At 31.5% G+C, this 12,056-nt stretch overlaps 1 long non-coding RNA gene across 5 annotated transcripts; it reads left to right on the top strand.

Moving 5' to 3' along the window:
• Positions 1-2,983: 2,983 nt before the first annotated feature.
• Positions 2,984-9,255, top strand: LOC139857708 (uncharacterized). 5 transcript variants are annotated; one of them, XR_011762643.1, is made up of 5 exons: positions 2,984-3,221; positions 3,653-7,807; positions 8,066-8,431; positions 8,750-8,820; positions 8,910-9,255. It is a non-coding gene; the product is annotated as an uncharacterized lncRNA (long non-coding RNA). The 5 variants fall into 5 exon arrangements; XR_011762644.1 differs by lacking the exon at positions 2,984-3,221 and having other exon boundaries at positions 3,538-3,767; positions 7,482-7,807; XR_011762646.1 differs by lacking the exon at positions 2,984-3,221 and having other exon boundaries at positions 3,538-7,807; positions 8,066-8,141; positions 8,268-8,431.
• The last annotated feature ends 2,801 nt before the right edge of the window (positions 9,256-12,056 follow it).

The raw sequence follows: 12,056 nt of genomic DNA, 5'->3' as shown, positions 1-12,056 counted from the left end.
TGTCAACTAGCAAGAGGAAGAGGAGAACATATGAATTGTTTATGTATATTTGTATAAAGCATATATATATATATAAGTCTTAATAGATGAATAAAAGGGAACCATTAATCACATGTTTACAGTTCAACTACTTTATAATTTAAGTAATCAATTTAAGGTGAACACGTGTGAAAGAAAAATAATCTAGCAGCCTCCTATATTTATTATGTACCGACAGTCACACGGAGTATTATATCGTGATCCATTGCTAAACAGTACCGGATAAAAGTCTTTCAGATAAATCTCAAATTTTTAGATAACGTTAAAACCTTTAATCTTATTAAAATAACTCATTAATAATTTGACAAAGGCAGTTTTAGAAATTTATAAAATTATATTATCTTTTATTCTCTCCGATGTATGTAGTAATCTTATATCAAAACCTAGTATCACATATCTAACACCTTGCTAACGCTATTGATTAATAAATATGTATCGTATATACACATAGATGTTCGTGAATCGTTAGGCTTAGTCAAAAGGGTAACTAATCATCCAAATATAGATTTCAGACTTTCTAGACTCAACATTAAGGTTTTTGCTTATCATATCGGAACATATAAAGATTAAGGTTTAAATTTGGTCGGAAATTTCCGGGTCGTTACAGCTTCCGCTGTGTACTAGTCTTGCTGTAGACACCCGCTGCTCTAGAGTTATCACCGCATGAACTGTTTATCTTGCATTCATAACTTTAATACTTTTGAACTATGATTTGTAACGACCTAAGGGTCACGTACTATTATCTTTGCTTCCGTTCATAGAAGCATACTTTTGATGTAAAACATTCGACGTTGGTTATGACGTCACCTTTTATCATGAATGCAAACTTGTTTTGAAAACGCATATAGTGTTTGACCTTGTAATGATCCTGTTGTTGATGGTCCGTACATGTTGATTTAGTACGGGGCGTCACACTCACACTCTTCTTACTTCCTCACAACTCTCACAACTTTACTTCACTCTTGCAACTTACTCACACCTTGCACAAATGAACCCACCACCTATATTTATACTACCCCATGGAACATTCTAGAAACTAGATATTTCCATGAATAAATATCTAGATATTTTCTACACATACAAATATCTAAATTTTTCCTATCATATACAAATTTCTAGATTTTTCCTACCATATTCTCAATTCTAGATATTTTCTTATACATATTAATATCTAGATATTTTACATATATACATCTACTAATTCCATATTTTATAATACCAAATTTGCATTGTATTTTAACTATATATATATATATATATATATATATATATATATATAATCAAGAGGGAAGCACTTTTTTGGGGGGAAGTGGGGGGAAGTAATTTTTTTTCGTTTTTGAAAAAACTTTGTTCACAAACATTATAGATTAGATGAAAATATGAACATTTAAAAAAGACACTTTGTGATGAATGTCATTATTTTGGCGGGAAAACGTTCGAAGAAAAAAATAAAAACATTCAATGCATTGAATGTTTTGCTGCTGAGTTTTTTTTAAGAGGTTAGAAATTAGGGTTTAGAAATTAGGGGGTTATAAATTAGGGTTTAGCTATTATGGTTTAGAAATTAGGGTTTAGGGTTTAGAAATTAGGGTTTAGATTGAATATTTTAACACGAACGGTTTAGAGTTTAGGGTTTAGGGTTTTGGATTGAGGGTTTACTTGGGTTTTGGGTTGAGGGTTTACGGAGTAAACCCGAAAACCCAAAACCCTAAACCTTAAACTCTAAATCGGGCTAAATTCGAAAAAAACACTTCACAAAAGATGAAAATAAAACGATGCAAATAAACTCAACAGTAAAACATTCAATGCATTGAATGTTTTTATTTTTTTCTTCGAGCGTTTTCCCGCCAAAATATTGACATTCATCACACAGTGTCTTTTTTAAATGTTCATATTTTCATCTAATCTATAATGTTTGTGAACAAAGTTTTTTCAAAAAACGAAAAAATAAAAAAAAATAATTTGCTTCCCCTTCCCTCCAAAAAAGTGCTTCCCTCTTGATTATATATATATATATATATATATATATATATATATATATGTATGTATGTATGTATGTATGTATGTATGTTTGGTGGATGCATATATTTATATCTATGTATCTAAAAGAGTGAGTGAAAGTGAATAGGAAACTTTAGAAGTTTCACAAACTTTCCCTTAACTCTTTATTTTTTACAATTCAACCACATTCTTTATAAAATTTAATTTCATAGTTTTGATAAACTTGTCACAAACTTTTCACATTTCATAATTTTCCCATAAAACTTCTCATTCATTATAAATCGCTCACACAATTTTCACTAACTAATAACTATAACTATTCATTGTTTAAATCAATGAGTACTACTATTATTATTATTATTATTATTATTATTATTATTATTATTATTATTATTATTATTATTATTATTATTATTATTATTATTATTATTATTATTATTATTATTAAATCAATCACATAATTTTCCACTTTATTATTTTTTAACTTTTTTCCTTATTATAATTTAACTATGTAATTCATTTTTTAATAACTGTTTTATTGTTATTATATATATATATATATATATATACACATATATATATTATATATAGTTTTTATCAATCGTACGTCTCACTTTATTGATTGAGCATTTGGATCTTTTCTCTCGACAAGACGAAAAGTAAAACAAAAAATGTTGCATAATTACTTTCACGCTTATTACAAATCAATCACATAACTATTTTTGATCCTTCCTCGACAAAACGAAAAAATGATAAATAATTACTTTCTCAATAATTAGCTATGTAATTAATGTTAATCAAGGGTGAAAAACCGGCGCAAAGCCAGGTCGCCCACTAGTTTTTAACCATAAAACACGCAGTGGTGTGTGTAGGTTTATTCAACAATAGTATCCATGACAAAATAGGTCCATTCTAAAATCATACAGTACTCTAGTATCATAAATCAAATGGACTATCAAACCATGAACTCGGCCGCTTTTTATGAGCAATGGTTTCCTTTTTTTAGATCTAGGATTTAGAGACCTTGAACGCCATCTGTTTCTGCTATTTCGCCGGAGAAGAGACTGACCGGACGGCGATGGATGCTTCTGATTTGCACGGACGTTCTCGTTTAGATCTCTTCAACTAACAACGACGGGTCATCTTTTTTTTTAGATCTACGATTTAGAACAGAATTAAAGGTCCATTTCTGATTTAAACTTCCTTGTTTACTAAATCATTCATTGAAGTCTTGCAAATGTATCTTTTTTATTAATACTGATTTGTTTATGTTTTTCGTCTTTTTATTAGTTTTCTAGATCTTGAAAATGTTTTTTTTTTTAATTATTATTACTGATTTGTTTCTGTTTTTCTCCTTTGTATTAATTCTAGATCTTGTTTACTAAATCATTCATTGAAGTCTTGCAAATGTATCTTTTTTATTAATACTGATTTGTTTATGTTTGTCGTCTTTTTATTAGTTTTCTAGATCTTGAAAATGTTTTTTTTTTGTTTTTTTATTTATTTATTATTACTGATTTGTTTCTGTTTTTCTCCTTTGTATTAATTCTAGATCTTGAAAATGTATATTTTTAATTAATACTGATATGTTCTCTTTTTCTCTACTTACTAGATTGAGACCTCTTAGATCTTGGGCGGTTATCTCTCCATTGCTATAATAGTGGTGCCTAGTATATCAGAGACGGCCCTACAACATTATCCGTGAATCAAATAAAGATTTTAAGAATGTAAGAAGTTCAAAATGTGATTCTAAATTTGTTGGACTTAAATGAGAAGTATGATAAATAGTTTTTTTAAATAGTTTTTTAAGAATGACTTGTAAAAAATTTTACATATACAAAATTTAAAAACTTATTTTTTTTTTTTCAAAATCTAATTGTTCACTTAATGTTATTAGAAAGACCATTGACATTGATTTTGATATTGATTTGTTTAAGTGGGTCTTATTCAACTTGGTTAAGAAGTTGGGATAATATGAAGTTGGGATAAACAGTTGAAATTTTTCTGCGATGTAAGTATGTAACTAGTGATACTATCTCAAATGACACCTTAGCAATGCATTCAACAATATAAAGAAAATCTGTAATTGTACGTGGGTATCTAATTCGATTATGAAAATAAACAACTTTAACTATCGCAAGCAAATTACAAATGTGTGCAACATCGTGATTCAAGTAGTGGATTCAAACCTGGGGTCCCAAATACGAATGTTTTATAGCGACTGAAGTTCATAAAAAAACTTAATCCGTTATCGAGTTACAATTTTTGAGGAACACCGTCATCTAGTAGAAGGGCTCGATTGGAATCTTGAGGAACTTTAGAAAGAGTTACCTAATCTTTTCTTCAGTATGTTACAAGATCTTTATACGGCACAAGAAGTTTGATTCTGTATGAATACTGTGTAGCATATTGGGGAAAAGATAATGCAACTCTTTTTCAATTTTCTTGAGATTCCAACCGAACCCGTCTACTAAATGAGTGTGTTCCTCAAAAGTTGTAACTCTGTGACGAATTAAATTTCTTATTAACTTCAGCAACTTTAAAACATTCGTATCTCATGACCCCAGGTTCAAATCCACTACTTGAATCACAGTCTTGCCCAAAATTGTACTTTGCTTGCGATAGTTGGATTTGTTTATCTTCATAATCCAATTAGATACCTACGTACAATTACGAATGTGTATCCATTGCTGAGCGCATTGCCGGAGATGTCATTTGAGATAGTGTCACTTACATCGCCAAAGAATTCCAAGTGTTTCAAGTGGGTCTTATTCAACTTGGTTATGAAGTTGGGATAAACAGTTGAAATTTTTTTGCGATGTAAGTATGTAACTAGTGATACTATCTCAAATGACACCTTAGCAATGCATTCAACAATATAAAGAAAATCTGTAATTGTACGTGGGTATCTAATTCGATTATGAAAATAAACAACTTTAACTATCGCAAGCAAATTACAAATGTGTGCAACATCGTGATTCAAGTAGTGGATTCAAACCTGGGGTCCCAAATACGAATGTTTTATAGCGACTGAAGTTCATAAAAAAAACTTAATCCGTTATCGAGTTACAATTTTTGAGGAACACCGTCATCTAGTAGAAGGGCTCGATTGGAATCTTGAGGAACTTTAGAAAGAGTTACCTAATCTTTTCTTCAGTATGTTACAAGATCTTTATACGGCACAAGAAGTTTGATTCTGTATGAATACTGTGTAGCATATTGGGGAAAAGATAATGCAACTCTTTTTCAATTTTCTTGAGATTCCAACCGAACCCGTCTACTAAATGAGTGTGTTCCTCAAAAGTTGTAACTCTGTGACGAATTAAATTTCTTATTAACTTCAGCAACTTTAAAACATTCGTATCTCATGACCCCAGGTTCAAATCCACTACTTGAATCACAGTCTTGCCCAAAATTGTACTTTGCTTGCGATAGTTGGATTTGTTTATCTTCATAATCCAATTAGATACCTACGTACAATTACGAATGTGTATCCATTGCTGAGCGCATTGCCGGAGATGTCATTTGAGATAGCGTCACTTACATCGCCAAAGAATTCCAAGTGTTTCAAGTGGGTCTTATTCAACTTGGTTATGAAGTTGGGATAAACAGTTGAAATTTTTCTGCGATGTAAGTATGTAACTAGTGATACTATCTCAAATGACACCTTAGCAATGCATTCAACAATATAAAGAAAATCTGTAATTGTACGTGGGTATCTAATTCGATTATGAAAATAAACAACTTTAACTATCGTAAGCAAATTACAAATGTGTGCAACATCGTGATTCAAGTAGTGGATTCAAACCTGGGGTCCCAAATATGAATGTTTTATAGCGACTGAAGTTCATAAAAAAAACTTAATCCGTTATCGAGTTACAATTTTTGAGGAACACCGTCATCTAGTAGAAGGGCTCGATTGGAATCTTGAGGAACTTTAGAAAGAGTTGCCTTATCTTTTCTTCAGTATGTTACAAGATCTTTATACGGCACAAGAAGTTTGATTCTGTATGAATACTGTGTAGCATATTGGGGAAAAGATAATGCAACTCTTTTTCAATTTTCTTGAGATTCCAACCGAACCCGTCTACTAAATGAGTGTGTTCCTCAAAAGTTGTAACTCTGTGACGAATTAAATTTCTTATTAACTTCAGCAACTTTAAAACATTCATATCTCATGACCCCAGGTTCAAATCCACTACTTGAATTACAGTCTTGCCCAAAATTGTACTTTGCTTGCGATAGTTGGATTTGTTTATCTTCATAATCCAATTAGATACCTACGTACAATTACGAATGTGTATCCATTGCTGAGCGCATTGCCGGAGATGTCATTTGAGATAGTGTCACTTACATCGCCAAAGAATTCCAAGTGTTTCAAGTGGGTCTTATTCAACTTGGTTATGAAGTTGGGATAAACAGTTGAAATTTTTCTGCGATGTAAGTATGTAACTAGTGATACTATCTAAAATGACACCTTAGCAATGCATTCAACAATATAAAGAAAATCTGTAATTGTACGTGAGTATCTAATTCGATTATGAAAATAAACAACTTTAACTATCGCAAGCAAATTACAAATGTGTGCAACATCGTGATTCAAGTAGTGGATTCAAACCTGGGGTCCCAAATACGAATGTTTTATAGCGAATGAAGTTCATAAAAAAAACTTAATCCGTTATCGAGTTACAATTTTTGAGGAACACGGTCATCTAGTAGAGAGGGCTCGATTGGAATCTTGAGGAACTTTAGAAAGAGTTGCCTTATCTTTTCTTCAGTATGTTACAAGATCTTTATACGGCACAAGAAGTTTGATTCTGTATGAATATTGTGTAGCATATTGGGGAAAAGATAATGCAACTCTTTCTCAAGTTTCTTGAGATTCCGACCGAACCCGTCTACTAAATGAGTGTGTTCCTCAAAAGTTGTAACTCTGTGACGAATTAAATTTCTTATTAAGTTCAGCAACTTTAAAACATTCGTATCTCATGACCCCAGGTTCAAATCCACTACTTGAATCACAGTCTTGCCCAAAATTGTACTTTGCTTGCGATAGTTGGATTTGTTTATCTTCATAATCCAATTAGATACCTACGTACAATTACGAGTGTGTATCCATTGTTGAGCGCATTGCCGGAGATGTCATTTGAGATAGTGTCACTTACATCGCCAAAGAATTCCAAGTGTTTATCTTAACTCCATAACCGGGGTTGAATCCAGACCTGTTAAACCACTCGGTACTTAAACCAGGGCCAATGGTCTTTCTACATAACATTAAGTGATCAATTAGACTTTGAAAAAATCTAGTTTTTTATTTTGATATGTAAAGTTTTTCACAAATCACTTTTAAGAAACTATTGTCATACCTTTCATTTATGCCCACTAATTTTAGAATCACATTTTCAACATTTTACATTCATAAGTTCTTTTATTTGATTCAGCAAATTTTTCAACGACATAGGACAGTCTCCGATATAGTGAGAATCACTATTCCTAGTTGAGAATTTGTGTACGAAAGGTCTTTATAGTATGCCTTGGAAAATAGTGCTTCATTTAAAAGGTGCCATATAATGAGAAGTGGACTCCTACCTTACGTTCACATATACTGGTAAGAAAATTCTTATGTTGAATGTTATAAAGTTGGCAGGTTGTAAAGCAACCAAAAGTTGTAGGAAATTGAGTCCCAAACATCGCACTGCAGCAGCCATATAAGGTGATTAGTCTAAGTGAAGTTACAGCAATCAGCACATTTATATGGGCTTCTAAGGTATTATTATTATTACTACATTTGAGTTGATAATAATAAGGATATATCTTAAAATTGCCACCTCTATGCTACATATTGTGTAATGAAATAAATAAATTGACTGTTGGCCTAAATGGAATGCCATGGATTAAATTTAAAACTTTTTGAATAACCAAAAAGCATTTTTGCTTCATATACCTGCTAAATTTGTGATTTCAGCAACGCAATTGGATTAACTTACTCTTGGAGTACGAATTAACATGTTGCTTGTATATACAGGTTGCGTTGCTTACTGGATCCATTTTAGCTCATGCAATGTTGCATGCAAAGTTGCAGCCATTTCTTTCTTTCATATGTATTTTAATTTCAATAACTTCATAGTAGTTGTATCATATAAAATAAATAGATTTTGAGTAATTAATCAAATTATCATATATATCTTATGGGTCTATCACTATTGTGAATTCCCCTTTCTTTAAAGGCTACTGAAGTTTCCGTCAAGATGTCAAAGAAGGAATCTGTCAAGTGCTAGGTCATATGTGGTTGACATCCCAAAATTGTATCCATATTGGGTCAGGCTACACCATCAAGGGAATGGAAGATTTCAGAGTTCTTTATCTTTTCCCCAAATCTAATATCTCCAAGGTATGTGGAATTGTTTTTATAGAACAAAACTTTCAGGCTGTGGAAAGGTATATTGACTTGGTTTTAAAGTGGATTTGATATCTCCGAGGTATCATATACAATTGACTGGGAACTTTCCCTATTAATATTTTTTAGCATTTGAACCCCAAGAGGTGGCATAGTGATTGGATGTTTGAGAATCTTCAAAGAAGACCTAGGGCCTTCCAAAATAAATAAAAAAATTTAGCATTTGATCCTTTGATAAACTGAAAAATCAGACCTTTCCACACCAAGGTTTATGATAAAATGCTTTAATATCCGTGGCCTTTTTACACGCAGGTTGAGCATATCCACAAGTCATATGGTGGTGTTGTTTTTTCATAGTTGTTGCTGTTTAGTGTTTACCCAAGGTTTCCATCTCCCTAGCTTCCTCACTTCTTTTCTTCTTTTTTATAATTTATAATTTTGTGTAACATCATAACCGTAGACTCATTTGTAGTAGGCAAATATAAGTGCGAATGCCGGCCTTCCCTTCTCTAATTCAGCTAACAGATCGACTAATATGTACTTAAGGTTGGTAACAAGCAATAGTGTTTACGACATCAACATACACATCATCATCAATCAAGTTGAACGACGTTGTTGATGAGATATGTGTTTCATTTGCAATCTCATTACCACCTATTTGGACGCACAAATAAACAAAGTTATATGAAGGATAACTTATTGCGTCTGATTTACTATATCAACATTTTTGCGTGTCTTTTTTTTTTTCTTTTTTTCTTTTTAAGGTAAGTTGTTGACATCGGATACTTCTCGTTGTCTTTTCTTGAAATACTTATTGTATATGTTTATTTATGGTGATTGAAAGCAACATGTTTATCACCCAAATTCTCTGTATTTTAAAGATAAAGTAAAAGTAAAAATGTAACAAGTGAACTTCGGTCACATTATTTTCTTTTGTAATTGTAATGAGAACCCCCCTTATTTTCATTTTTATGATATTTTCAACTTTAAAGCATATATTAATTAATATTAATATTAACAAATATTTGTTTTTTATTTTTTTGAATGGCAAATTTTATTTACAATGGCATTGAAAGCCAATTAATCCAAAGATATCACATTTACATCTATTAGAAAATCAAACAAATGAAAAATATCTAATAGAATCAAACAATTCATTCTCCTTAAATTTATTCCCGAATTCAATTGTAATTACAATTCATTTAATGAGGATCTAAGTGTTAACTAGGTGAGTATTTACCAAGTAAGCACCATGTAGTAACAGGAGTAGTTATGAACCCTGTAGATCATGTGGATTGTGAAGGGAGGGCCTCAATTGATAGAAAATAAAACCCACAACCCCTTTCGGGTTATCCTACAATTGAAAAAATAAGATAAAATTGTTGAAATGATCCTTGTAGTTTGTATCAAAATGCTATTTTAGTCCTTGTGGTTTTTTTTATGGATTCCGTCCCCATGATTTCAAAATGTTGCTGATTTTGTCCCCCTGACTGACGGACGTTAAAAAGTTCCGTTAACTTCAGTCACATACCACACATGAGGGCAAAACGTCCTTTTATCATCTTCTTTTGATCATCAAATCACCAAATAACATCAGATGAACGGCGTAGGTCGGCGGTACAATCCACTCACATTCAGTGAAAACTAAAATTGTAGAGGTGTTCACAATCATTTAGGGAATATTTCTACAAATTTCAGGTCGTAATTCCTTGGTTTGATCTTTAATTCGTGCGTCAAAGTTGTTAACAAAAAAGTCAAAAGTTTGTTTCATAAATTAAAACTCATAATTAGAATTATTCATTTGTTTTTAGGTCCTGGATTTAACTTTCGAGTGTTAGGAGTAACATTTGAATCAACTTTTTTTTTGTTTTTAAATCAGTGTCTAAATTCATCTAGATTTTAACTTTGTTTCTTTCTTGCAACTGTCGTTGCTGTTGGTTTAAGATTTGTTAAAATAGTGAATTGTATATATTTAAGAAAATAGGAGCACATGAAAATAAAAATGAGGGCATAATGGATTGTCTGTATCTTCGTTTCATTTGTAATTAAATTCAACATATGTTTGTGATTAAATAGTTATTTATTTATTTAAATTTTTTTTTTTTTTTTTTGCAACCATCAATGTTTAAATTATGATTTGTGCTGCGTATTTTGGATATATATTTGGAAGGAATGTACATTTTAAACATTGGATAAATGGGGAAGATGAAGATTATAAAAGGATAGGGAATATGAAGATTTTAAATTTAGGGTTTATAATTTTGGGTTAGTGAAGAAAAAGGGAAGAGATGATTTTAAGGTTATCAAAGGAATAACGAAAAATGACTAAAATACCCTCATGTGCATAGCAGGTGACCTTATTTAACGGAGTTTTTTAACGGTTGTTAGTGTGAGGGACGAAATCAACAACATTTGCATACCATGAGGGCGAAATCCATCAAAAATAAACCACATGGACTAAATCAGCATTTTGGTACAAACCACAAGGACCATTTCAGCAATTTTGTCAAAAAAGAACTAGAGGAAAGGTATATATATATAGTGATAAATTGATTCTAAGTCGTCGTAGTACATAGGAGAGAAAATAGATTTTCTTCGATTTTCGGGTCGTATCTCCGCCGTTGCTCATGACCGGAGCTACAATTTCTTTCTTCTTATAATTTTCAATTGAATCGGTTGATTTCAAATCCAACAAAGAAGAAGAACCAGTTGAATGGAAAATGCTCACTAAAAACATGTTATCTGTTAAAATTATCATCTTCTTCTCATCATCACCGTCCCATATGATTTCCTAAAATAAGATATGACGAAATTAATTGTTCATATATATGTGTGATGCCCGAATTTCCTAAAGGTAACTCTCGCAATTAATTTAAAATTATAAAATTCATTAATCATGAACGAAATTTAAGTCCTCGGGGTTCTTTTCAATAATTATTAATAATTAATAATACACTATATGTACTTGTCAAGCTGTGAAATAAATGTTTGTCCTGTTAGAATAATAAGTTTGAGGTTGAAATCAAACTTGTTTAATTTGATCCTATTTGTGAAAGGAGGGATTATCGATTTGTAGAATTGTATTGCCCTAGGTTATAAGTTATTATGTGTTAGATAACGACTTACGAAAATGCTTCGAAAAACTTTCTAGCCTCAAAGTTAATTTGCAAAAGAGTATCTTGTATGGTATTTTTTTTTCGAACGGCAGAATAATATTATTAAAACTCTAGCAAAAGCTAGAAAAAAACAATTACAAAGAATTACAAAGAGTCCATAGGAGACTGTAATCACGTGTTTCAATTACATCTCTTCTTTTGAAATCTAGCAAACAACCAATTGAACCCTTCTGCTACAATACAATCAAAAACATGAAGATGATACTATTGCGCAGTTTCCAGATATGCCACATGGTCGAGAAGACAATAACCTTCATGATAAGTTGCTTATTACCCGAGATGACCACATGTCATTGAAAGTGGACCAAGAAGGCATGGATAAATTGACCCATTGAGCAATCTTAGACCAGATTTGACGAGAGGTGTCGCAAAGCAGAAAAAGATGCAGTTCGTCTTCAAAATTTTCTTTGCACAAACAGCACCCTGGATCGTCGATGTCAATA

This window comes from Rutidosis leptorrhynchoides, chromosome 7 (assembly GCF_046630445.1).
Source record: "Rutidosis leptorrhynchoides isolate AG116_Rl617_1_P2 chromosome 7, CSIRO_AGI_Rlap_v1, whole genome shotgun sequence".
Lineage (NCBI taxonomy): Eukaryota > Viridiplantae > Streptophyta > Magnoliopsida > Asterales > Asteraceae > Rutidosis > Rutidosis leptorrhynchoides.
The sequence above is the reverse complement of the archived record's forward strand: the minus strand, read 5'-3'. Positions and strand labels throughout refer to the sequence as shown.